The 26,699-nt window shown below is 46.2% G+C and overlaps 1 long non-coding RNA gene across 1 annotated transcript in view; it reads left to right on the forward strand.

The window, feature by feature from the left end:
- Positions 1 to 9,185: 9,185 nt before the first annotated feature.
- Positions 9,186 to 26,699, forward strand: part of LOC311439162 — a 33,955-nt gene continuing 16,441 nt past the window's right edge. The window contains exon 1 of the long non-coding RNA XR_014694562.1: positions 9,186 to 9,299. This is a non-coding gene — a long non-coding RNA (uncharacterized lncRNA). The remainder of the gene's footprint in view (positions 9,300 to 26,699) is intronic.

Here is a 26,699-nt window from a genome sequence, read left to right on the forward strand (position 1 = left end):
CCTGTGTGAGTGAAAAATAAACATTTTAAGATTAGTTTAAAATGTTTTTAAGATTATGAACATGCTGTCTATTGCCTGAAGTTCATTGTTGCTTAGATAAAAGTAGCTATTCAATCTCTTCCCACTTAGTAACCAATTATTTGCACTAGATTAAACGGATTAGAATCCTCCATTGATGAAATTTTGTTTCTATCCCCAACCTGTTAAACATGCAGGGATAAAAGCTAGATATATTTGACAGTAAGCAAATGGCATCTTAAAATCATAAACGAGTCATTACAAAAAAACTCCACTTACACTATGAAATGCAGTGATTAATTAAAGATGCAGTTTTAACTTATTTATAGCCATTAAAAAAACATACCAGTTTTAACACAAAATAACACAAGCCAAGTCATCCAGGGGAGAGATGCTGGCAGCCTGAGAGTTGGAGAGCAGGCAATGTGACAAAGCCAACAGGGAGCAGCAAATGCAGGCCACCCTTGAAACCTTTGATCAAGTTCAAAGAAGGCTGGAAAGGGTGGCTCTGGTGCCCCTGTCACATGTCCATCTTTTTGCTCATATACAGACAGCTCAGAAGTGTGAAAGCCCCATCTCACTGCAATAGCAGGAAACCTGCATGCTCATGCCTTGGCTGCAGTGCAGACAGCAGGGAGCTTGCCAACCAGAGAGTGTGCTGTGGGTGAGTCAGCCCTACCTCAGTCAAAAAGATGATCTGGGTGAGGTAGTGACAGCAGCAGTTCAAACAGATTTGTGCTGACTTCCCCCCCTCCCAAAAACGGTGATTACTGATGGCCAAATGCTGGACTTGCTTGACTAGTAGGTGTGGTTCACTGGAGCCAGAAGAAATAAGGCAGTGGGGAAAGGATAAAGACTCACTGCTATGCCAGAGTGTGGAAGGCTGCTCCACTGCTGAGCAGCTTACCTCTGTTGGGTACTGGTCCCCAGCCCTGTCCGCAAGGCAAGGCACAGCACATCCCCTCTGTCCCATGTTGGTTGCTCAGGCACTACACTTACTTCCTCCTAAGAGGAGTGGCATAACTTACTCTTCAGTAGGGGGTCTGGTCTTGATTTGAAGACCTCAAGAGCTAGAAAATCTACTGCTGCCCTCAGTAGTCAGTTTGAATGGTGGTTTTCCTCCCTGCTAAATCTGTACCATAGTCTAATGGGAATTTGTCTGGCTTTCCCTTCCAGTCTTTATTTTTTTTGGTTAGGCTTTTATCTTCTGTGTAAAAGTCCCAGGTATTGAAGGGTGTTTTTTTTTTTTTTTTTTTCTGACTTGAGGCCTTAGTGCTCAACTGAAGCTAGCTGTGACTATTTCAAGGAAAAATCTGCTTCTGCTAATGACAGAGTTCACCCTTCTATTCCTTTTAACAGGAGGAGGGGGTTCTTTTGATGAAAAGGCTACTTGCTGCTACTGAGACATCACCTATCACTGTTCGTTATAGTTTCACTTAGTTTCACTCTGCAAGTATGCTACATTTGTGTAGCATTTCATCTCAGTAAGTCTGAGAGACAACATGATGGGGTCAAGAACTCTGATGAAAAGTTCTCAGAAAGGAACTTTACTTTTGTGACCAACCTTTAATCAACATTTGTTGCACTCAGTAGCAAATTCTCACCAAATGAGATATGAGAGTGGGTTAGGATTTCTTTACCATGAGGTGAAAGTACATGCAATGCTTATCACCATCTCAGCTACTTCTCACCAGGGATGCCCAGAAGTGTCCAGCATGTGCTTCCCCTCCAGGGAAGAACAAGATGGAGCCGATTGGTCTCACTGACACGAAGGGAACTCTTGCAAGTAAAGGGGAGTAGAATGGGGCCAGCAAACACAGTCCTCTGCCACTGGCTTCAGCCATCAGTTTCACAAGCTGAAGGAGTCTCCTCTGTTTGTATTTAAAGGCTATTTTTCTCCTCTATTTGTATTTAAAGGCTGTTGCGGAATATCACTCCCTTAATGGCGCTATTTTCACAAGTTATTTAGCATTATTTGTTCTGTGTCAACATTGTCCTTTCATTTACTTTTCCACACCCAGTGTCCCCTCCTGACCTCTGGCCACCCATCACATTCATAGACAGCAGCCGCAACTCCTGCGAGCCCTGCCGCGCTATGGCTGTGCCCAGCCGGTTGGCACCTTCGCCCAGCACTCCTGGAGAGTCACCCAGCTGCAGAGCTGTCACTCACGTCGGGATCGCTCACAGCCAAGGCAAGTCCAGGCACAGCCAGTGCCTTGGCAGCGCCTTTGGCCCCTCACGCCACCCTGCCCTGCTGCTGCACTCTCCATCGAGGAGCCACGGGAGTTGGGGGGGGGGAGGTAGGTGCTGTGGCGGCCATTTTGTCACCCCTGGTGGCCATTTTAGGTCGTCATGGTGCCCTATTCTGCCCCTGGGCAGGGCGATGGCGTACCCTGGCCCTGTCCTACCGAGCGCTCCGATGGGCCCTGGCAGCGTGCTTCAAAGGCAGAGCCCATCCCTAGAAGTGCTTGCAGCTGCCCCAGTAGTGAATGGCTGGGACGGGATCCAGCAGGAAGGCAAGCCTGTCTCTGGCTCTTAGAAAACCTCTTTTGCACACGAGGGAGAAAACAAAATGCCCTGTGTGAGTGAAGTAATGAAAGGCCATGATAATATCTACTAGCAGGGGAATTGTGTTAATCACAACTGATGTGGAAGGTAGTGGGAGTAACTTCTCCCTCAACGCACGGAGATGACAAAACGCAGGCTGTGTGTATCTGTAGTATAGTGTGGCTGGGCAAATGACATCGTTCAGCCCTACCTGAGCATTGGCGCTGCTTACCCTGGCCAGGGACTGTGGCTGCTCACACCTCTCTGTCTGAGGCTGGAAGTAGTTTCTTTTCCAGCAGTTTCCATGCTGGAAAACGAGCAGGATTACAGCACTGGCAGCAATAAGCACACCTGTGACAACCTGCACAGCCCTCAGTTTTGCCCTGGCTTGGGGACATTTGCCACCAAAGTGTCATGCCACAGAGGGAAGGACAATAAATAGGCCTCGTGCCTTAAATGTTGTCCCTTTAATCATCCCTTACCCACCTTGATGCACCTGGGCCACTTGGGAGTGCTCAAAAAAAGCACTTGGGGAGTACCTGCTCTCATAACCTTGCAAGACTCACGGGGATTTGGCATGTGAAATTTTAGTGGGTGTTTTTGTTTCTTTGGCTGACTTCTGTCACTGTGTACAGTTACAGACATGTCTTTGGCTTTGAAGAGACCCTTGGCTGTTCTAGTTCCTTTTGTGTTTAATCTCAAAGGCATTGGGATCTTTCTTGCTGTCATGTTGCCTCTAAAAATGTGTGCATGGCTGTTGGGTGGATGTTGGCTTCATAATTGATGGACACGGTCTTGGCAATATCCTTTTTAAGCACCATTCCTTGTCATATAAATATCATCTATCAGTGCCCATTGTCTTTATAGCGATCTTGAGCAAACAGTTTTATTTCCAATGAAGACATCACACATTGATCTAAACAGTCATCTGTAATGGATCAATTTACATTAGGAGAGCAGTATTGTATCATTGCTGTTCATTATATTGAAAGAAGTATATGTTTAGTTACAGGCTAAAATCAATTAAACATCCCTCTGCCTTTTGCTGTGAGAAAGTCAACAAGCCAGTCTGTCTTGGACAATTACCCATCTACAGCTCCTTAAAAAAAAAGGCTTCCAGCATCATCCCTGTCCTTGTAGTTCTCAGTTTCTTCTTCAAGGACCTATTCTGCAATGATTTGCTTATTTTGCAGTCTGGTAAAACACTCTCAGCTAAAATGCATAATGAGAGAAATGAACGTGGTCTTGCTGCTGCTGTTTTGGAGGAATCTTTCTCAGGGCCGTACAGAGTCACGCATCCAAAAGGGAAGCCTGCACATTCACCAGAAGGCTGTCTGTTAACACGTGATGGTATACGTGGGAGATGCTGAAAAATGTAGATGCTGCTGTTTGTATCTTCACGGGTGAGATCAGTATCTCCAAGTGGCCCTAATTTCAGGGGAGGAGAAAAGGAGGAATTGGGAGGAGGGGAAGGATTTGTACGATGCTGTACTATTTCTTGCTAGGCTGTAGGAGAGAAGACTGCAAAGAGTGCTGATGTCTTTCTGACAAAGGGAACATTGTTTCAGTTAGTGATGTAGCTGCAGAGGGAGAAGGAACCTGCAATTTCAAAAGCAAAACACACTGGGGAACTGCTGGGCAATTCAATGGGATTTGAGGTGCCCACTGGCCTCTGCCTGCCAGCAGCAACCATCAGAGCTCTCAGGGCTGGGGGGAGCCTGTGGGAGGCCCTTGTGGTTGTGCTGGGCAGGCCAAGCCTTGCCACAGCCATGCTGGGTGAGTGTAAAGCAGGATTTTTTTTTTGTCTTTTCCTTGTGCAAGCAAGAGGTAAAAGTGATCAGCAGGGGTGGGCTCTTACCTTGCATTAAGAATCCTCTCAGGTCTGTGCTAAGGAGGGTTTGTCCAGCCTTCCTGTTTTATATACCTATACATATAGCTCACTGTTTGGCTTGAGACTTTGCCCACTATCTCTACCAGACAGGCCACGCCAGCCCTTGTTGTACTCTTTCATTACATGCACAAAACACTGATGCAATGCTAATAATAATAATGAGAGGGAAGGAATAGCAGATATTACAGAGCATATTAAGAAATTGATCTTAGTTTTGCTTTTGAATAAAGAAGCAGACATCAAAGCAGATGAAGCCATTCAGTTAATTGGTTTTTGGCTCTCCTGAGTGATTATATCTGCCCTGGTTCCACCAAGTTCAGCAGGTCTCATGCTGGTCAATTAGCCTTTGGCATTCAGGAAAGGAAATGCTTCATTCAGGTTTTCTCAGAGCCTGTTTCTGTAGCATAAGGTGGGCTTGGCAGTGCAGGAACTGAGGAGTGCTCTCGGCCTCCCCCTGCCCTTGCCCTGGCACCAGAGGGCATTTTTGCCCGTGCCCCTGCCCTCTGAAGAGGTGGATGCTGTTCGGCGGAAGAATCTGCCCCAGGACCTGGACCACAGAAAGACAGTCAGAATGAGAGGGGTTTTGGAGGACAAAAGACGTTTCCTCCTGAGTGATCTTCACTGGGGGCCTGTGTCTCCGTGGGCTGAGCACACGACGGGCTGAGCTGCCTGGCTGTTCTGGCAGCACTGATGGACGCCTGGTGCTGGTCGTGGGCAGCCTGCAGGCTCTCCCAGTGCTATGGCTCTGATACCTTCAGCATTACCAGGGCTGAGTGGAGCGGAGCAGCTGACGCCATTTAGTGGCTTTTCCTGCCAAATGCTTGGTCCTGCTTTCACCGCTATGGCTTGCCAAAGGGCTCCAACACTTGCATTGCTGTGATGCAGACCCTGTAATAATAGTTGGTTACATCCAGAGAATTCAGTTCAGATTTTAAAACCTCATCAAATAGTTAATGACTGACTATTTCAACACAGCAGTTTCTTCAAGACTTGGGAGAGAAGAGAGGGGGAGATGGAAAAGTTATTCATGTCCCATCTGTCTGGAACGCTTGTCCCCTCCCTCCCACCCACTGAGTCACTTCCTCCCTTTATATCTCACTTAAAATTTTTCCTTTCCCCTTTAGCTTATGATTAACAGGCACTCACCCTCTGCAAATTGTTTTTTTATTTTTTTATTTTTTTATTTCCCCCCCCCGACGCAATGTTTGTTAAGGTTCTGTGGATAAGTAGAGCATATTGTCTTGCAAATAGATGCATGGAGTGAAATGCAGTATATGCTGCATGTGGCCATGTAAATGAATGTATCAACCACTGCAACATCCTGTTGGTGCTCCAGCCTTCCCACCTGAGCCAAGGAACTCGCAATACACCGCTATGGTGATTTTGTCCCTGTTGCTCAAAGCACAGCCATAAGATGCCCAGGGAAAGGCAAGTTGCTTGAACCATGGGGTGGAAGTGTTTTGTGGAAGCAGAACCTAGCAGGAGGGCTGGGGCAGCTGCCAGCAGCCCTGAGAGGGGTTTACTCAGCTGTGCAGCCTGACCCAGGTGGGTGTGCAGGATGGGATCGCTTGCTTAAATGTCCCAAGGTGTCTTGGGGAGGGGGTGATGTGATGGGTCAGGACGAGCCAGCCCATCTGAGGCTGTCACACTGCTGTGCTGCCAGGGATTAAGAAGGCTCTCTGTTAATTAACAGGTAATGAAGCGCTTTGGAGACAAGGAGTATGTTCTCTGCAAGACAAGAGAAAGAGCTGTGTTCCAGTGGCCTCCCAGGCCAGGAGTTGCACAGCTTTTGAACACGTGCTGGCCTAGTGAAACCTGCCAGGGAGATGGGCTGTGCAAAGCCTTCTGATGGCCTGGTGGAGGATAACAGCTACAGGAGAGGAGCAGGTCAGTGGGTTCGTCCTGAAAACATCCAGATGTAGGAGGAGGAGCCTGGGTGCTTCCTGGTCAAGTGTGGGAAGTGGTGGTGGTGGTAATAATAATAATGATGATGATGAGAGTGTAAGCTGTGAAGGAGGTGAAGGCTGGGAGGGGAGAACCTGAACCTCCTTGCACAGGTTATCTGAGTTACTGAGGCTTCTCAGTAAAGGTGATAATGTAAGGCCCTACATCAGATGTTGTAGAAACCTTGCATGTGCTCCACCTACTTGAGCCTTGCACGTGACTCAGAGATGGGGCATCCAGGGATGTTGGGTCAAAAACACTCCAAAAAAAAAAAAATCACTTTGTTTTAGCGCCAAACACTTGAGCAGTTCTATGTGATTGGGGTGATTCCCATCCCAGAGAAACACCTGCAATGAGTGTTCACTTATAGTTGCTGCCCTTCTTTGTAATCCCCTTTTATAACAAGATCCCCCTAGCTTTTCTGCTTCTAGGCAGTTGGCCATAAGCTAATGGGTGATACAGTACCCTGGGAAGTACATCCACTGTGGGATGTGCTGAAGGCTGGGGCACAGATGTGTTGCAGAACCTCTGCAGAGAGCCTCCTGCTGGAGGTTTTAGCTGCACGCAGGGCAGCAGCCATGGACTGACCCACATCAGCCTCCCAATTCCAGGAGCTTGCTGCAGGGGTGCCTGAGCTGCTTCTGCACTGGTGCTGGTCCATCAGTGCTTTTTTGGCTCTGACTCTGTTTCTTGGCAAGTATCTGTCCTGTCCCCAGACCTGTGCATTACAAAGAGCTGGGACAAGGCTTTGGAGCCCCAGCCTGGCTGGTCTGGCCAGCCTCTGGGTGTTTGGCAGCAGTGTCCTCATTCTATGCACGTGGATGGTGATGCGGGTGGGCTGACAGGAGGGCAGGGCAGGCCTGTGTTTGCTGTAACTTCACCAGTCAGGGTCTTGTGTCTGCAAAAAGCTCCTGGTAAAAAGAGACAAAACTGGAGGTTTAAACCTTTTCACTTCTGTGACACCTAGCAGGAGATAGCTATGTGGCCAGACACTAGTGTTCCATTGAATTATAGGAGAGCTGATGAGTCCCAGGATGGAGTCCCATGTTACTGGAAGTTGAGCAAGCACTAGTGCTGACGTTCCTGAGTGTTTTTTTTTTTTTTTTAAGAAAAGTTTGTTAGCTTGTTCTCCCATGCCTTCACTGTGATGGGTAGCTATGCATTCTTTAGAGATTTCCTCTTTCAGCTTAGTTTTGGAAACCATTTTACATGCATGCAGGGACAGTATAACCGCCCTTGAATTATGTATGACAGCTAATGAAATTAGTATTTCATTTGCCCTGGGCAACCTTTGGAAATAACACAATAGCTTCAGTTGTTTATTTTTCTGAGAGATGTTAATGATTAACTCTGAAAAGAAAAGTAATTCTTCTACCTGTACTACGTAAACATTCATAGCCCTGTGCAATAGGAGGATATCTTTAGGTAATTTATGGCTTGCAAAAAGCTAAGCTCTGTAACGTTACTGTGCAGATAGATTTGGCTGCTGGAAAACTACTTCAGCCTAAGATTTTAGTGGTGCCAGCTGGCGGAAATGATCATATATGTAAAACCTTAAGCTGAGCCAGAAAAACCTGAGTTCAAATCTCTTGCCAGGGATTGTAGGATAGAATGATTAACCTGATTTTATATTTTTGGATAACTATCAAGTGCCCGAATATTTATAGTAATAAATGTTTTCCATATGTGCTGATATTGCATCCATGGAGTGTGATAGCATGATAAAGTTATTGTCTTACTTGAAGACACAAATTATAATTAATCCTATAGGCACATGAATCATGAATCACTGGCCCAATTTCTGCCAGCTTCTGTGAGGTACATCTGACTTTACTCATGTGAGCAATGCAGGTCAGCAGAGAGCAAAAGGCAAAATTCAGATAGTGCTGGGGATCCTGAGTTCTGTTTTCAGAAGTGATAGTACTAAGCGCTTGGTATTTAAGCACTTAAGCTAGTAAAGTGCCCACCTGCAGCTTCATATCTTTCCACAGTTACTAGTAGGTGCCTGAATGCATCTTTAAGTATCAAGATGCCACTGAAAATACAGCAGCTAAGCTACAAGCCTGTGGTCCATTTCACATAGCCCTGCGAACCTCTAAGTCAAAATTGGCAGGGGACTCTTAGGTTTGTAAATCTGTTTGGTGCCTGCTAGACTGGTGCAGTAACCATGCTTGGAGCAATGCTGGTGCCAGTTGGGATGACTCAGTGTGGTGCTGAGGAGGCTCAGCTCCTGCAGCAGTAGTGCTTCTCCAGGGATGTGATGGCTTACCGGGCCAGGCTTTTAAACACACTTTCATGCAATGAAACTTCTTCAGTGCATGATCACAGAGCTACTCTCCACTTGGTTACAAAAAGCAACAGAGGAACTGCATGAAGGTTGTAATGTTGTAGTACAAAGGCTGTAAAAACAGAGAAAAAGGGACTAAACCAAAGTTCCAGTAGTTTTCTCTTCCCTTGAAATAGAGGTAAGCCTGCCCAGACGTCTTCCTTTTAAATACTGACTACTGCATCTGTTTTAAACCAAAAATAATACCTTTTGATTGGAAATGTTTCAATAACATTATTTGTGCATTTTATTGAGGCAGAGATTGCAATTATTAGTCACCAGGAATTTCAAACATTTAAACATAGCCTTTATTTCTCCAGAGTAAACCACATCCCTGTGCAATTATTCTTCTATCTAAATGCTTTTAAACCAAGTCCTAAACCAGATTTGACGTTTGTTGCTGGTGGTCCCCCTTACAAATCAGCCCTTGAAATGATCCTGTGGGGCTAGACAAATGCCAAAGAGGTTGGGCTGGTCCCAGGGGCTGCTGAGAAAGGCAGAGCCCATTGGAGTGCAGCATCCAGCCCTGGGTGGATCCCGTGACTCTGAGCTGGCTGCTGTCAGTCTGGTCAGGTACTGTAGTCTGGGCCCTGCAGACTTTAATAGAATAAAGAGAAGGGTTTGTCTGGTCATGGAAACCACTTCTTCGGCCCCGTGATCTCTTTATGGCTTTTCCTCTCACCAGGAAGCAAACAACTGCATCTGTGGCAGGGAAGGGACTTGTCTCAACAGCCAGAATACTCCCCAAGCATGCTCTCAATGTTGACCCTTAATCTTGTCAGCAAACTTTTTTTGAAACTTGAATTAAAAACCTGAGAATGCCATTTCCTTTGTTTTCTGAATTTTCTGAATTTCCTTTGTTTTCTGGCTTCTCTACAGCCTCTGCTGTCAGCACAGGGGCTAGGCATTTAAGCACTTTCAGTTTCAGTTTCTCAATGCTTCGTTTCTGCACAACATAAATAAGAAGTTGGGCCTAAACGTTCTTTAAAATTTGGTCATCAATCAGAACAACAAACCTTGAAGCCAAAGGAAAGCTTGAAGCTTAGTTTGGGGTATAGAGAGATGGGAGCTTGCTTAGGAGGTGATCTAAGGCAGCAGTAGTAAAGGAGGGATCCTCATCACCTGACAAAGGAGGTTCGGACACCTGCCTATTTGCATCCCTAGTAAATGCTAACTGGCTTGGAGGGAGCAGGATTAGGCTCATGGTAGAGCGTGAAGTTGTCAGTCATGACTTCTGTTGTCTGTGTCATCTAGATGCGTTTTCTCTCAGGTACTATTTAAGAAGAGGTGCTCTGAAATCTGCATGACATATCAGGATGCTGGTATACCTGGTGAGGGAAAGGGTCCACCACTTAGCCCTGTAAGTCCCATGGGAGTTGGTTGCTGTCCCATAGCAATTCTCCAGGGTTTTGGCTTTTGTCATCCTATCTGAAGTGTGTGTGCCCCCTCCCTTTCCCCAGGGTAGCAGAACATTGGTTGCCCCCAGACCTGAAACCTGAACAGTTCTCAGGAGAAACATTGCTCTTGCTTATTCCTGTGAGGATGGTGAGCCTGCAGTAATGAAGGAGCAGAGCAAAATGTGTAACTTTTTTAAAAATAAAATAATAATAATTAAAAAAAGGCCACTAGGTCTCAAACAATTGCTCATCTGAGGGCAAGCAGGTTCCTGGCAAGAGTGTGTGTGTACATGCATGTACTTGGAGGTTTTTGTCTGTATAACAGACCGGGTCTTGAGTGCACTGTCAATTAAGGGCAGCAATTCAAAGTGATTCACAGCAGATTACACCAGCCTGTCTCTTGATGGAGCACACTCTGGTTCTGCGCCTGCAGGTGCTGTGCAGACTGCCAAGCCTGGAGCTAGCCTGCAGTTATGCTGTCAGCCTCGCTTAGATCTAATGCTTTATGACAACTGTCTACCTGTAATGTGATAATGGGCTGAAAACCTCTGCAAAATTGATAGAGTCTCTTGAAGGAAGGAGAAACTTCTGATGTGGCAGGCCTGACTCATTCTTCCTCAAGGTCCATATGAGCTGAAAGGATTTCTTTGCAGCTCCTTCTGCCCCTGATGGGAGGGGTGCTTGTGTTGGTCTATGAAGCTACTGGTCTCCTGCTTTCTCCAAGTGCAGGAAGGATCAACCTGTTGCATTTTTAGGCACTTCAAATCTGCAATTAACTCTGAAATCTAAGATAATCTTGGCTTCTACCTCTTAGAGCTTCCAGTGTTTTTTTTTTTTTTGTTGTTGTTTGTTTGTTTGTTTGTTTGTTTTTTCCCCTGTACTTTTGATGTTCTGGATAAAATCATCTTTGCCTTCAAGATGTTTCCAGAGTTTATACAGTAACTTGGTTATGTTTAATCCCTAAAATATGAGTCATTGGCTAGAATAAGTAGCAGGTAGTGTTCTAAAACAGATAATACTTGACACTGTATAACACAGCCTGTATTAAAGGGGACAGATTCCTACCCACCTTTTAGTGGTGTTATCCAGGAATAACTTCAGTGACTTTGTGCTACACCAGTGTGCAGTGAGAGTTGGACCTGAAACATCCTAAAATAGCTTAAAGTACTCCAAATTTGTTATCCAGGTAAAAGAGCAAGAACACTACAACTGGGAAGGTTGGGATGGTCCCAGCCATCCCAAGGGATGGATGGTCCCCATGCTGTGGGGAGGCCCAGCCATGTTCCCCTGTACTACAGGCCCTCCTCTCCATGGCTCCTACTGCAGTTGGTGCCACAGCATTGGCACCATCTTGGTCTGGACAACCCAAACCTTGCTTCACAGCCCAAGTGTTGTCATTATGGCTGGTGCAAGCAGTCACAGCCTGTCCTGTTCTGGCTGCTCTGCATCCATCCCAGCCCAACCAGGCCCGGGGCTGGCGTGAGGCAGGGCTGGTGCTGCAATGGGGACAGCAGGACAGCTGTGGGATGCTGATGGCTGTGTGGCAGACCTGGCCAGCACAGGTGGGCAGTGCACAAACACCAGGCCCTGAGGGATGCCCTTCCATGCAGAAGCAGTTAGTTGGATCCTCAGGTGAGCTTTCTAGTGCGAGTGGTCCAGCCCCATCCTCATGTATGTTTCTGGGAAGCCTGGACCAAGCTGTGGGGCTATGGACTGTGCTCTGGAGATCAGAGTCCCCTCCAGGGAAAACAGGGATGTTTACACAGAGCAAGACTATCTTAACGGCAATGTGCTAATTGTTCATAGGCCTGAGGCTGCAGCACAAGCCCTTCCCTACCACCTTCTCATCCTCCAGAGCACAGGCCCCTGTGGTAGCTCTGACCCCCATGTCATTCACTGTCACATCTGTAGGCTTATCTTGCTCCTTAAAGAGCCCATAAACCCATTAGCTCTGGGTAAATAATCCCTGGGCTGTCTTTAGAATAATTAAAACCAAAAGGCAAACAGTTACTCTGGACTATCAGCACCCTATCAACAAAACTTGTGTCTCGAAATGTGTGTTCAATTTCTGTTATTAAAAGGCACGGAGCCATATGTGAAACATTATCACGCATCTTTGTGAAATGAGCAGAACTATTTGAACAACCATTTTGTCTCTATCAAAACAGAGCCTTGTTATTATTATTTCTTCATACTGTGTAGGAAGGTGAGAGAGACTTTTGGAGAGCAGGAGGGCTGAGGCAGAGAAACCGACTTCTGTCAGCCCTAACTGTGTCTGTGTGCTGTGGAGAAGCCAACTCTGTCTGAGATGCCTAGGCAGTGCTGGTCATAAACTGGCAAACAGGGGGAAGAGCAAGATGAAGAGACACATACTGCTTTTAATCTTGAGATCCAGGAGACTACTTGGGTTCCCTTTAACTCCTTAATTGCTCTACTTTGAGTGAGGCTTTCACGGGACTTACCAAACTCAATTCCCATTAAAGTCAAGGGAATTCTCACTGCTGAATCAGTGGGAAAAGAAGAAAATCCAAGGCTAAGTGTGCTTTGAAATTCCCACCACTAATGGTTAGGAGCATATGTTAGAAAAACGATGTTGCTTCTGACTCCGTATGAACTTTGGGGACCTGGGAGTTGGACTCAGGGATCCTTGTGGGTCCCTTCCAACTTGGGATATTCTTTGAACCTTCAAAATAGCGTTAGACCTCTTTTTAAATAAATGAATCTACCTCTTACTTTCTTGAACTAGCCCTCTGAAAATGGCACCAAAACCACTTGAGGGCGAGGTTTTCTGAAGGAAGGGGAAGAAGGAAGAGGAGCTGCTTCTGATAAGGAGTGACCAATAACTGTGGGCAAGGTCAACATGTAACCTGCAGCAGGGTTGGAAGGAAAACATGGTGCAAAGTGTTTTGTCCTTTAATGGACACTTTAAAATAAATAAAGGAAGAGAAAATAATTACTGAACTGTTTGGAAATGCATTTGCCAACTGACACTAGCATTCCAGCCCGTCCTGCAGAGCAAATGCCTCTAGTGCTGGCTTTGCATGGCATGCAGTGGATTTGTAGCTTTAATGGTCATAGTTGGATTCTCTTTTGGTTAGGCACTTCTGGTTTCAAGGGTGTTGAAGATGAACAAGATCATATTCGGAGACAATGATTGTTAAAGAAAACGCCAGTGCTTCTTACAAGGCCTAGTTATCAGCCAAATGGATTGAGATAAAGCAAAACAACTGAAGAATAAATACGATTTAGTCTGCTTAGTTAAATTGAACAACGCCATCCCTTGATTGTCATAGCTGAATCAGCAAATATAAAAAAACAAAGACAGACAACCCTACACTTACAACCCACTTGAGGTTTTCACGCTGACAACCTAGTCGCTAAGTATAAATGGTCCTCCCACTACTTGTTTGTCTGAGTCTCGGGTTATATTCTGGGATATGACTGCATCACTAGCCCTTTGGCCTTAACTCGATTTTTCTTTTAACTGAACAACTGCATTAGAACTTTTCTTGCTGTGCCAAGTATTTCTGCTAGAAAATATTTTGGAGGACTCGTGTAATAACAAACATGTGAAGGATTTCTGATATGAAAGAGTCTTGCTTATATTCATTTCTTAGGTCCAGAATGAGATTAACTTTGTTCAACAACTGCTTAAAATCTAAACCCATATGTCTCCAAATGTACAGTGCTCAGAACTACAGGCTCTTAGTACATCTGCCATAAAAGCACTAGTTTTAGAAATAGTAATGTTCGATGTGACCCCTGATTATCCAGACTCAGCTCCCTTCATTATTAATACAGAGTAGTGGCTTTTATCCTCTTTCTGCAGAGCTGTGGCTCCCAACCGAAATTTGGCATGTTTTCCTTTCCTGAGAGGATCCTTAGTGGTTCCTTTTAGAAGCAGCTCACAAGTACCTACAGTTGTGTGGATCAGAGCTGAAAACCAAGAATGGGGAGAAACTTCAGACCTAGATATTCATCTATATTTGTGTATCAGCAGCTGTTATATATAATTTTCACTATTTTTTTTTTTGGTCTCAGCTCCAACACCCTGAATTCAGGTGCTGTGGACATCATGACTATCTGTGGTGTGCTAATACTGCCAGGATGGGTGTCCTCGCTCATCTTGCCTGGACATGATGATAATTGCCCTGGATGTTGTTCCTTAATGTGGGGATCTAGGAGGAGCAACAACTTCATCAATATTGGACGTATTAAGTCCCTGAAACACAGTAAAATACCATTTCTGAGAGCTGGGGGTGAGGTGTAGAAACCTCTCCAGCAAGGACAAAGTTAATAGTCAGAGCCTGATAAACTGCAGTTTGGCTCTGATTGCAGTGGAGATATCAGTCTGGAAAACTGCCCGGTGTGCTGTTGCAAGAGCTCTGTAATTAGCACGTGACCGCCGCTGGTGGTAGATCGCAGGGTAATAAGAACGTGACCAACCTCATCTCTTCTCAGTTGCTGCAGGCCCTTGGTCTCTAGCTCTTTATGAAGCTGTGGGTAGCCCTTTAATTAAAGCTACCAATTATGCACTTGACGGAGATCCTGTAGGCCAGCGAGCTGTAATGCTAAATGCCAATTGATTAGGGAATGAATGTCTCTGCAACTTTGCAGCCCTGTGATCCACCCCATATCAGTGTTGTAGTTGGATGTCTTTTGAAATTGTATATAATCAGTGTCTTATTAAATCTACAGCATCCCTGTTAAATTATGTGCTGTGTGTAATGGTTTCTAGAGAGCTGAATCTCAATGTAAGTGCTGTGTGTAGAGAAGCGGAGGCAACTTTCAGTGTTAGCCCCAGCAAAGGGAAGGAATGGCTAAACTGAACCCCCTCTGGGGATGCTTCTGGGGGCTGCCAGGCCCCTTGAGATGCTCCACCTGGGACAGCTCAGCTACAGCAGGCCTATACCGAGGAGGGGTGAGTAGGCAGGGACATTGTGGGTGCTGTAAGATGGGGGCTGTGCTAGATGAGGCAAGTGTGCACCCAGAGCCAGGTGCTGCCCCTCATGTGCTGCAAAGCCCACGTGCCAGGCAGGCTTTTGTAAGTGTTACAGGTGGCATAATTGTTTGGTATTTGAAGTATATGTACATCTTATTCTATTAAAGATTATTTGAGATATAAAATTAAAATTCTTCGGTAATAAAAAAAAAAAAAAGAAATGTATGTTTGGGATTTTTCCTTTATTATAGAAGTTGGTGCTTTATGTCTTCCAAAATAGTCATTTTAAAAACTTTCAAAACTGTTAAACTTCCTCTCCCCTTGGTGTTTTTTGTTTGTTTTTGTTTGTTTGTTTGTTTTTTTCCCAACAAACCTTAAACATTTCCCTTTTGTAATTGGCAAAAAAAAAAAAAAAAGTCATATTGAAGAAATTGGAAAAACAAAATCCTATTAAAAATTCCTAAGAGGAGAAACCATGACCACAATGAGACTGTGTCAGTGATGACACTGAGACAAAATTTGGCATAGAGGAGTACAGGGTACATAAGCTGTAAATCTAACTAGTCTGTTGCTGCTGCAGTCCTTTCCCTGGTGTGTCCAGACCTTGAAGGACGTGAACCGAAGTTTATATGAAGAGTGTTATGTATAGTGCCTACAAAGGGAACTAATATTCATAAGTTTGCTTCAGTACTTTTAAAGACTCTTTGGTTTTGCAATATCCTGTGGCAATGATTTCCACAGTCTAATTGAGATTGTTTAGTTTACATGCACGAATTCTTGAATAGGTGATGAGGCTCTGTCAGATTTATCCATAGATACCGTAGCTACATACCAGTGTCTTTCAAGGGAATTAATAATAAGTTTAAAAAAGCCTGCTTTGGAAACAGCACTGTGATTACCTATTTATCTTTAACAATGCTCTTTTAATGCCATTCAGACTCATCTTCCTCTCTGAGCTCCCCACTGAGGTGCATGCTGTAAGCCTGCAGAGGCAGCTCCTCCTTTTCACAGATGAGCTTTGCTGTGGCTGCCTCCCTGTCCCTCTGGCACAGCCCCTCACCATACCATCAGCCCTGGGGTCACTTCTGTGCCCTCCACTGCCACTCTTGCATGCCCTGCTGGCAGCCAAGCTGCTGGGGCTTGGCAGAGTGGGACCACCTGGGCCCCCTTGGCATCTGGGAGTTGGGGGACTGCAGAGCCCCCTGCTCCTGCAAGCTGGCACTGGCATCCCCTGGGAAGATGGAGACAGCAGAGGTGAGTTTCCTGGAGTGACTGGTGCTTTCTGTTGGTACCAGTGCTCAGCTTTGGCACAGCAGCCTGTTTGCTGACCTGTTGTGCTGGTGGAGCTCTCTGATGGGAGAGTACACGGTTGTGAAAAGCTTGGCTTCTCTATGCTTTTTCTTCCTGCATGCTAGGTGCAGTACAAGTGACCTGTGGCCAAGCTGGGAGCCTGGCATTTGAACAGACGCCCAGGGCAGCTAGCTGGAGCTAGCTGCAAGCAGGCACAAGCCCTGGGAACAGCTGAGCTGTCTTAGTTCTGTGTAGACCAACTAATTAGCCTGGGCAGAGAGCCCTGCTGGTGTGGCAGTGCTGCTTCAGATCCCCAGTGACCCTGGGTATCCGCCCTAAGCTGAATTGCCTGTTGTAGACATTCCCTGTCTTTGCCAACTGCAACTTGGCGGTGGAGAATCAGGCCTAGAAGTGTTCTGTATTCCTGTGATGTGGGTAGTTGCATGTCAGGGGGTGCTCAGCTGCACTTGCCATTTCTAAGACAATCACCTGTAAGTAAAATGCACGGCAGCTTTCTGTGCCCTTCCTTCCACAGGAAAGTTTCAGGTTCTTCTGGCCAAACCTCAGGACAAGACAGGAGAGCTCCAGTAATGTTGCAGCTGTATCAATTCACCTAATTTAGAATGTAGTGCAAATATGTTACTGACGTAGAAAGAAAAGATGTGTCTAGAATTTATATCTTCATTCGTGTTTATTAGAAAATTGTGTAAAAAATACATGCTCAATTGCTGTTGAATTGCTGTAATTTGTTACATTATACTTTGAACTACTGGTTCAAGTGTGTGCTTAGTACAGCTGGACCTGGACTAAACTTCATGTCTGAAGGTGCCTGTGTTCTGCAGGAGTCAAGGTACAAATCTGAGCTCTGCTTTTGGCATTTAAATGCTTTGGAATCAAAAGCTCCTTTCAAAGAATTTGGACCCAAGCAGAGGAGCTGAGACATTCACCCCAGCACTTGTAAGTCAACACTGTCAGAAGTGTGCTGGCAGGAGTTCTGCTTTCTCACTGCTACTCACACCTAGACTTTTTGTAGCTTTGTTCATAGTTCTTTCATACATTCAAAGGTATTTCACCTGCTGTTAATAAAAGAACTGTATCTCTGCTGAAGTACTAGCCAGAATGAATTCCCTCCTTCTATGCTTGTTTGGGGATTTGATTTTTTCCTGTTCTTTTAACATAGGCTTAAATCTTAGGGACAGAGTACATGGGAAACTTACCAGGAGAAAAACTAATGTGCAGATTGTACTAAACTGTAATCTTACTTTTACCCCTGAAGACCCATATTAAGCTGTGAATCTAAAGTCATAGCTGTTCCCTAGTTAGTTTAACAAAAAGCTTCCACTGAGCAAGGGAAGCAGCTGCCCTTTCTCAGAGCAGGATGCTCCCCATCGGCTGCAGCATGTTTAACAGGCAGGCACGTTGGCTGGGGGCCACATCTGCAGCTCAGGTGCAGCAGCACCCAACTCCTGCAGCCTGCCTGCTTTGGGGAGAACATGTGGGAAGTCAGCACAGCCTGAGGAGATGGATGAAAGTCTAGTAACAAACAGAAGGGCGTTTGGTGAGGTCTCATCTACAACTCTGTCTGGCATGCTGGTACGGTCTAGCCCTGGATGACAGATCTACCCCAGTGCTCCCTCCAGCACAAGGACTCCAGGGTTGTGCTGTGAATCCTCCTGCTGGGTGCTGGCTGCCTATGTGGGCCCTGCTGGTGAGCTAAGATGTTCCAGTTATGAAGTCAAGTCCTCCCTCCTGTGTCAAGGGTCCTAGTGCATCCCTAGAAGGCATCACCAGCTGGGTAGATGGGGGAGAGCAGTGAATGTCATCTACCTTGACTTTAGCAAGGCTTTTGATGCTGTCTCCCATGACATCCTGCTAGCAAAGCTGAGAAAGTGTGGGATAGAGGAGTGGACAGTAAGGTGGGTTGAGAACTGGCTGACTGGCCAAGCTCAGAGGGTGGTGATCGGCGGTGCAGAGTCTGGCTGGAGACCTGTGACTAGCGGTGTTCCCCAGGGGTTGGTGCTGGGTCCGGTCTTGTTCAACATCTTCATTGATGACCTTGATGAGGGAATAGTGTCTGCCTTCAGCAAGTACGCTGATGACACAGAGCTGGGAGGAGTGGCTGACACGCCAGAAGGCTGTGCTGCCATTCAGTGAGACCTGGACAGGCTGGAGAGATGGGCAGGAAGAAACCAAGTGAGGTTTAACAAGAGCAAGTGTAGAGTCCTGCCCCTGGGAAGGAACAACCGCATGTATCAGTACAGGCGGGGGGATGACCTGCTGGAGAGGAGCTCTGAGGAGAAGGACCTGGGGGTCCTGGTGGACGACAGATTGGCCGTGAGCCAGCAGTGTGTCCTGGTGGCCAAGAGGGCCAGTGGGATCCTGGCATGCATTAAAAGGAGCGTGGCCAGCAGGTCAGGGGAGGTGATCCTCTCCCTCTGCTCTGCCCTGCTCAGGTCTCACCTGGAGTCCTGTGTCCAGTTCTGGGCTCCCCGGTACAAGAAAGACAGGGATCTCCTGGAAAGAGTCCAGTGGAGGGCCACAAAGATGATCCGGGGCCTGGAGCATCTTCCCTATGAGGAAAGGCTGAGAGACCTGGGTCTGTTCGGGCTGGAGAAAAGAAGACTGAGCGGGGATCTCATCAATGTGTATAAATACCTGAGGTGTGGGAGACAGAGGGATTTGGCCAACCTCTTTTCAGTGGTTTGTGGGGACAGGACAAGGGGCAATGGCCACAAGATAGAGCCCAGGCAGTTCCACACCAACATGGGAAAGAATTTCTTCATGATGAGGGTGATGGAGCACTGGGAGAGGCTGCCCAGGGAGGTTGTGGAGTCTCCTTCTCTGGAGATATTCAAGGCCCGCCTGGACGCCTACCTGGGCAGCCTGCTCTAAGGAACCTGCTTTGGCAGGGGGCTGGACCCGATGATGTTTGAGGTCCCTTCCAACCCCTTCAATTCTGTGAAGACTGAGCTGTGGTCTCCTTTAGGAATCTTTTACAAAATCCCTGCTTCAGACTCTTTTAGAATTTTCTGCTACCCACATCCTCTGCAGAGAAAGAGGAGGTTGTTATTTTATTAGTCTTATTATTAGTCTAATTAGCATTATCATAGTTTATAGTTGCCCATTGTCCATGGGGATGCATGCATCCATTGGGATGCCTGTGCTGTAGCACTTAGCAAGTCATAGCCATTTCACTACATCCAAGTGCTCCGTGGCATGTTGTGTCCACCAGACATCACCACAAGCTGCCTGGAGAGAGGTTGCCCCAAGTGCCAGCTCACACAGCCAAATTTATTGGGAAGCCAAGGCTTGCAGGTACTGTTTTCTTCAGTTCATGGACACTTCGTGAGGGACCAGCCCTGCTCCTGGTCAGGTTCACAGACCCGGAGAGGTGGGGGGAGTGGGCAACAACCATGCCCCTCAGCTTCATGCTGCGCTGGGCCTCAGACCCCCCATTTAGCAGAACAGGTACTTTTAATGTGACTTAAAATTGTGGGTCACAAATGACTTGCCAGGTGATTTGCTCATATTAAGTTGTACTTTAGACTTTCATTCTCAAAGGTGAACATTGGCTTATTTACAGTTCTCTAAGGGAGAAAAACAGAATTTAATAAACTTGCTAAATAGAGCAAATGAGGCTGCTGTACACATCTCTCTGTTATATATTAATCTGGTGTTATTAAGTGTTAACTTAACAATGTGTTGTAGGGACAGCTGAAAGGGGCCAGGAAAAGTCTGAGTGTCAATCATGTAAACAGCTAGTTCTTTTTATTGGAATCATTAACTGCACTCCAGCTAAATCCTTTGTTTTCCTGGCTGGTTTAAATTAAACTAGCAAAATTGTCTTAAAAAAAAAAAAAAAAAAAAAAAAGTGTTGCTTTTAGTATGTATCAAAAGGTTCAACAGCAGAATTTCATTTCATGTCTATTTAAAAGATTTAGTAATTTTTAAAAATTTGATTTACTCAAATTTCCTTTGCTACAAAGCTGAGATTGTCTAGGGCCAGTTCAGGGATGCATGTTTAACACATCCTTTGGGGGCACTACTAATACAGTCCATTGGTACTTGGCAATTTTAAACACATGCACAGGACCTGGGGATGTCCTCCTGAGCCGGGCCCTGTGATGCTCACCACAGGGCCAGGCTGCACGTGTGTTGGAGTTCCCCTGTTCCTGCCCCAGTGCTGCAGCCAGGCTGGGCACGCCGAGAGCCTGGGAAGAAGTAAAAACCTGAGCTGGGCTCAAGTGGGATGTTTGATTTAAGCTCAGGCAGTGCTGCGGTCTCTCTCCGCCAGCTGGTGCTCTCTGATGAGTGTGGGGCCTGGCCAGCCCCAGGGCTGCTGTAAATCCTTGCACTTCTCCAGCCAGGCCGCTTGCCCATGGGCTGCCAGGTGCTTCCAGTGGACTGCCAGACTTGCCCAGGCCCTGCAGCGTGCAGAAGGGCTGAGTGCAGCTTGGTGCTGGTGGTGGAATTGCAGGATCCCACCCCCACCTGCTTCACCTGGTTTCAGGTGCTGCCAGCTGCTGAGCTGTGCCCAGGGCTCTGCTCTCCCTGCACGCCCACGTTGTGCTCAGCTATGTGCTCCTGGTTCTCTTCTGCTAGGAGGGCTCTAGCACCTGATGGGCAGGCAGGACATGCTGTTGGATCCCACTGGCTAGGGTTACGATAGGAGCTCCCCACCTGAACGTGTTGCTGGCTGGGCAGTAATGTACATCTGAGACCTTGGCAGGATCCTGTATAGCTTTTTTTGTTTGTTTGTTTTCTTTTGTTTTAAATGTAGGTGGGCCTGGTGAGGCACCTCCCAGAACTGGTAAAAACTCGGGAAGTAATTTGTGCAGGTGACCAGAGAAGCTCAGAGCTGTGTTGTGGCGGGAGTTTTGAAAGGGTGATGGTGTGAGAGGTGTTTTGTGTGCCTCTGGTGTGAGTTACCTGCCAGGGTCACTGCTCCCCCAAATGCTCTTACGGCAGCTGCTCCTGCATGCCCTCCTTAAGCAGCTGCTGGGAGGAGTAGAAAAGGAGGTGGTGGGCAGCAGGAGACTGAGAGTGAGCAATTACCCTCCCTCACTGGGAGAGGGAACTTGAACAAGACCTAAAATCAAATAATCTTAATGGTTGCAGGTGGGGGAAAGACAATATAGAAGAAAACGTCCCTGTCCTTCCCTCACCTTTCTGGGAATACTTCAAAAGGAATGAAATGGGCAATCAGTAAATGATTCAACAAAATGCATTCCTGATTTATCAGTAAAGTCAAATGAAATTACCCAAACAATTTAGAGATTAGGAGCACTGGAGAGCTCAACTCTTCCTTGAGGAAGGTACACCCACAGTTTGTATTTACCAGAGCACTAAAATACAATTTGTCTCAGTCGGAGACGGTAGGACTTTGCTGGCTTCCCTTCCGAGGGTCTGGGCCTTGCACAGAGGGCACACCTGTGGGGTAGGATGAGCTGAGGAAAGAGCCAGGGCAATGGCAGTGGCTGGCTCCCCACATAACTTTTAGGGACTCGTTGCTGAAATGTCTACGCGCAGAACTGCTTGCCAGGTTCCCCAGACTTTAAATAGACTTCACTCAGTGCTAGAAACAACAGGATTTTTTGTCTTCCGTGTGTCTTTGAGGTTGGGACTGTCTCTCCTGTGGTGTTTCTATAATGAATAGTTGGGAGGTTCAGCAGTGTACCTAAGACTTCCCCATTCCCGTACAATGATAAATCGCGAAGAAGCTGTTTCAGTAAGAGGCTGCACAGAGCCTTCCCCCTGCACTGGAGGAAGATGTGGAAGTGTACCAGCTCAGGCAGGCCCTGATCCCTGCGTCAGGAGCTTGCAGGCAAAGCACTCATGCATACCCTCGCCATCGGAAAGGAGCTTTCGATAAAGCTGGAGCCAAGCTATTATTCATCATGCTGTCCAGATCCTTCAGAGAGGTTAGTTCACCTCCTGCCTTGGACACAGCAAGTGAAACACTGTGGTAAGGAAAGGGCAAGCATTCAAAAGGCTCCTTGGGGACTTGCAAAGTATGAAGGAGTCTAAAGTTGAAATATTTGTGATTGGTTGGGGAATACTTTTATTGCCTGATGCACCATTGCCCCTTGGACTCTTTCAGTTCCTGAAGCTGGCTCTGGAATTGGTGAAAGAAAATATGCAAAGGCCTTGGTAAATGCAACTGTAGTACTGTTCTTCTTCTTTATTTATTTTAAGAGGAACAGCAAGGCACTGTGGAGCTATAATTTAGTGACTTGTGCCCTTCTGCTCAGTGCAAGAACTGATTTACACTCCGTTAGGCAATAAGATAATATTTATAAATGTTTCTTTCCTGATAGTGTGTGCAAAAGCCTTCATCGGTTTTGGGGAGGGGGGAAATAATCAAAAACAAATATTATTAATTTTTATTCCCCAATGCTTTCCACACACAGAGGCAATTACTCACCCTCCTCAGCTCTCTCCAAGGGATATATAGAAAAGTTTTGCTGAGAGATGCTTGGAACAAAACACAGAATTCAGAACATCCCATGCTTTGTGCATGTTCCAAGTTAAACCCAAACAAAGCAGCTGCAGTCTACCTTCATGCTTCCCCCCCTTACAGCTAGTCATTCTTTTTTGGTGTGTGTCCCGGAAAGTTAAAGGCTTTGCCGAGAGGATAATGCCCTATTTTGTTTGATGTGCAAGGGAAAGAAATCACAAACCTTCTTCTGGGATTTAAATGAAGAGTTTGGGTGCCATTGCTTCTTTTTTCCTAAAGACACAAGAGACACATGGCTCCTTCTGTCAGATAAATGAGCAGAGTGAGAGCTGGCAGGCAAATTCTGAACTCGGAGCAGTGCATTGCAACAAGCCTTGGCTGTTGTGCCCTCCACATCACTTCATGTGGCCCACAAACTCTGTCAGCACACCTGCTAGGTGTGAGGCAGTGGTGCTGTGCCTCTGGGCCACAGCAGGTGTTGGGTTGCTTCAGGAGGGGCCCTCAGTGGGCCTGCTGGATGCTGTAACCCCGGGCTGCACGTGGCCCCTTTGCTAGCTGGCTGATTTAAGGATTTGCCAGCTGATTCCATCCAGAGAAGGGCTGGAAGGATGGGTTGGCCACTTCATGGGGACTGCAGTCCTCTTGCTCCAAGCAAGGCCAGATTCTCATGTTGTTGTTCCCCCACAATGTCCATGGAGTTAATCCCAACCTACAGTGGTGCTGGAAAACTCTGACCTCGGCAACTAATTTCCAATTGTAATCCTGAGAGAAGAATGGTTGGCTAGTTTGGTTTTTCTGCCCGTGCTTAAGTGCGTTTTGCTTTCATTATGGGGTGTCAAGTTGTTAATATTTATGGAGTACACAAAAGAATGCAAATTCTGTTTCGTGTTCAATCTGACATCTTTTGGCTGCACAACCCTCTACTCATGGTAGTAGTTCTGTTTCAATTCGGCAGTGCTCTTTCGAGATGAAGTCCTTTAAAGTGTGGTTTGGCTCTGAGAAGGGATTCTATGCAAATGGTATTCAGGGGGTCTGTCTTTATTGTTTCAGATATTAATAATCTCCAGATCAAATGCAATTTGCCTTGAGTTTATTTCCTTGTTCTTTCTTCCTATTCTGTCAAGTTGGTTAAATGTATCCTGGTGGTTTTAAAGTCAACCTGCTGCTTTCCATGGCAAATGCCACCCTAGCTGGAGAGACTTTGCAGACCTCCTCCTGCTCAGTTGCCCCTAATACTCTGCAGACATGCAGGATGAAGAGTGAGGTCTGCACAGCCACAGCTTGGCCTGGGTTCACAGGAATATGAAGTCGTAGGTGCAGAACTGGAGGTCAGTGAGCGACCAGTTCTCTCTAGACTGTCCTAGTCTCCATGGGGTAAAAGGAACTGAGCAGTGTGAGTCCTGCGCAGATGCCAGAAACAGCAGACAGTGACTCCCAGGAGCTGTACCAGAGGCTTGTGCTTCTCCAAGCGGCCGTGCTCGGTGTCCGGGGCTGTTTGCAGAGACGCGAGATGCTGTGCTCCCGTGAGCCTGCAGTGGGACACTGCTCTGCCTTGCTCCTGGACAGCTCTGCCTGACCATATGCTGGCACTCGTCCAGATCTGCTCAGCCCAGTGCAAACCCGAGGCTGTTGCAAAGGATCGCCTGGGATGATGTCATTGCTGGCATCATGCTGCAGTGCCTAGCCCTGGAGGCCTTTGCAGCTTGAGCAGCACTGCCATGCATACTAACGTGGGTGAGGTGACGCTGCTTTTCATTAATCTTGGGTCAACATCGCTTGTTTTTATGGAAACAAATGAAGAACGGAAAAGCCACGTTAATACCCCCACAGCTGTGAACATGCTACGGTCTGGCAGCAAAAATACACCACCACCACCCACCTCCCCTAATCTTCCAGGAAGCTGGGGAGAGGGAGAGATCTTTAGTGAAAAAGGTGTTTAGCTTTCTTGTTGGAACTGCCCAGAAAGTTAAAGAACACTAAAGTACAAGTTATGTACCGGCACGCACAGGTATAGTATGTGTGTTCAAAGAATGTATGCTCATGTGTCAGCTACTTGCTCATGATCACGCGTTGTTTGTAATGTGTGCTTTGCATGAAGAGCTGAACCTATGGAATAGAGGAAGGATGCAGTGCAAAGAGATGTTAACTCCTGAAGTGTTTTATAGATCTAAATGTAATTGTTGAAATCACAGTTGTCTGGAAAGCCTTCCCGTAAGTGCACTACGTTCACTGCTGAGATTTCATTCAGCACTTGATGTATTAGCTCGGGCATGCATTGCATATCTGTAAGTCAATACTTACAAAATATTCATTTAGACCAAATCTCTCTCTTGGAATAAAAACTTTCTATGTTAGAACAATAATCCCATGAGAGAACGTGCTAGATAGTTTGAGCTTCTTTTTCATTCATTTTTTTATAGTTCCTTACTGCCGTGTATTCTACTATTGATCATATACTCTATATTAATAGATTTCTAAATGATGGTTTGTATGTGAGGAAAGAAACACACATATTTGCAATTGGACATAGACAAAAATACAAAAGAAGTAGCAACCTTTGTGCTAGAGGCTTGGGTCATCAGTCACTTGGATAACCACTTGTTACTGCCAGTGACCCTGTAAGTACAGATGTTAACTCTGCATGTCCTTCATGGGGTGCGCTCTGCCACACTGTGTTAGTATTTAATGCACTCTGCACAACCTAAGTAGGATGTAACATAAAAGTTAATTTGCAAACTTTCATGTTTTCTGGCATATTTCAAAGTCCATCCAGACACTTTAGCTGGGGTTATGGTGCCAATGGATTGTGCCCTTTGATCCGGAGGAATCCAAGCTTAGCTTTTGCCATGCTCGCCTCCTGCTGTGGTCTGTGTGAGCTGCCAATGGCTGTGTCTAGTACCTGGGGAAGCAGAGACTGTTTTGGTTCTGCTCGGTAGAAGGATCCCTATGTAAAGCTTGAGTTGAAGTGTTCTAGGATGCTGACAGAGTTTTATTTTCCTTCCACATTTTAATGACCAAATGAAAGAGCAGTCAAGAAGGGCCTAATGTGCAGGCAGGGTGCCCCTCTTTTTGTTTTATGGAGGAAAGAAAAAAAAAAAAAGAATAAAGACTTTATTTATTTATTTATTTATTTATGGGATCTTTAGCACAATTTCTCTTCTCTTTTGATAGGAAAAATACTTGTAGCTGCCAACAACGCGTGGTTTGCTGCATGGGCATGGTTACAGTTCCAGGGAGCCTAGGGACACTTTATGAGCTATTAAGTAATTCATTAACTAGGAGGCTGAGGACTTGACACGAAAGGCCCAGGTGGGCTGAGGTGTCTTCTGATGTGGTGTGCCACAGTTTAAAGATGCAGCAAATGAATGTTCCTAATAGTACATCAAACAGCTCTCCTCCTGTAGACAGCTTGTCTTGTTAAATGGCAGACAACATTTGTCTTTGCTGCTGGATCTTTCCTAGCACGAGCACCTATTTCCCATATTGGTAATGTTACTGCTAGGTAAAGCTTACTGTGCTATCAGGAAATGTGTTAGAAAAAGTGGAGTTGCTCCACTATTAAAAAACCTTTCTTTGTAGTCTTAATCATTAGATCTGAACCTGGAAGCTAATTATGTCAGTCAGTGATGATGACTGCTTTTGGTTCATACCTTTACCCTGGAGTTTTGGCTCAGCTGTTGAGTGTGTCACAGTTGTGCTCCTACACTCCCCCACTGCCTAGCACCTCAGCATCTTTCACTTGTAAATATGGTGTAGGGAAGAGCGACTGTGAGTTGAAAGTGGGTGCTAGCAGTGGGTGAATGGCTGTGTGCTGGTGGCCAGAGCTGACTGGCCAGCACCTGGTGGGAAGTGCAGGTGTAACAGCACAGCCAGTGCCTCGAGTCAGG

This window comes from Aythya ferina, assembly GCF_964211825.1.
Source record: "Aythya ferina genome assembly, chromosome: 6".
In the NCBI taxonomy this organism is placed as follows: Eukaryota; Metazoa; Chordata; class Aves; order Anseriformes; family Anatidae; genus Aythya; species Aythya ferina.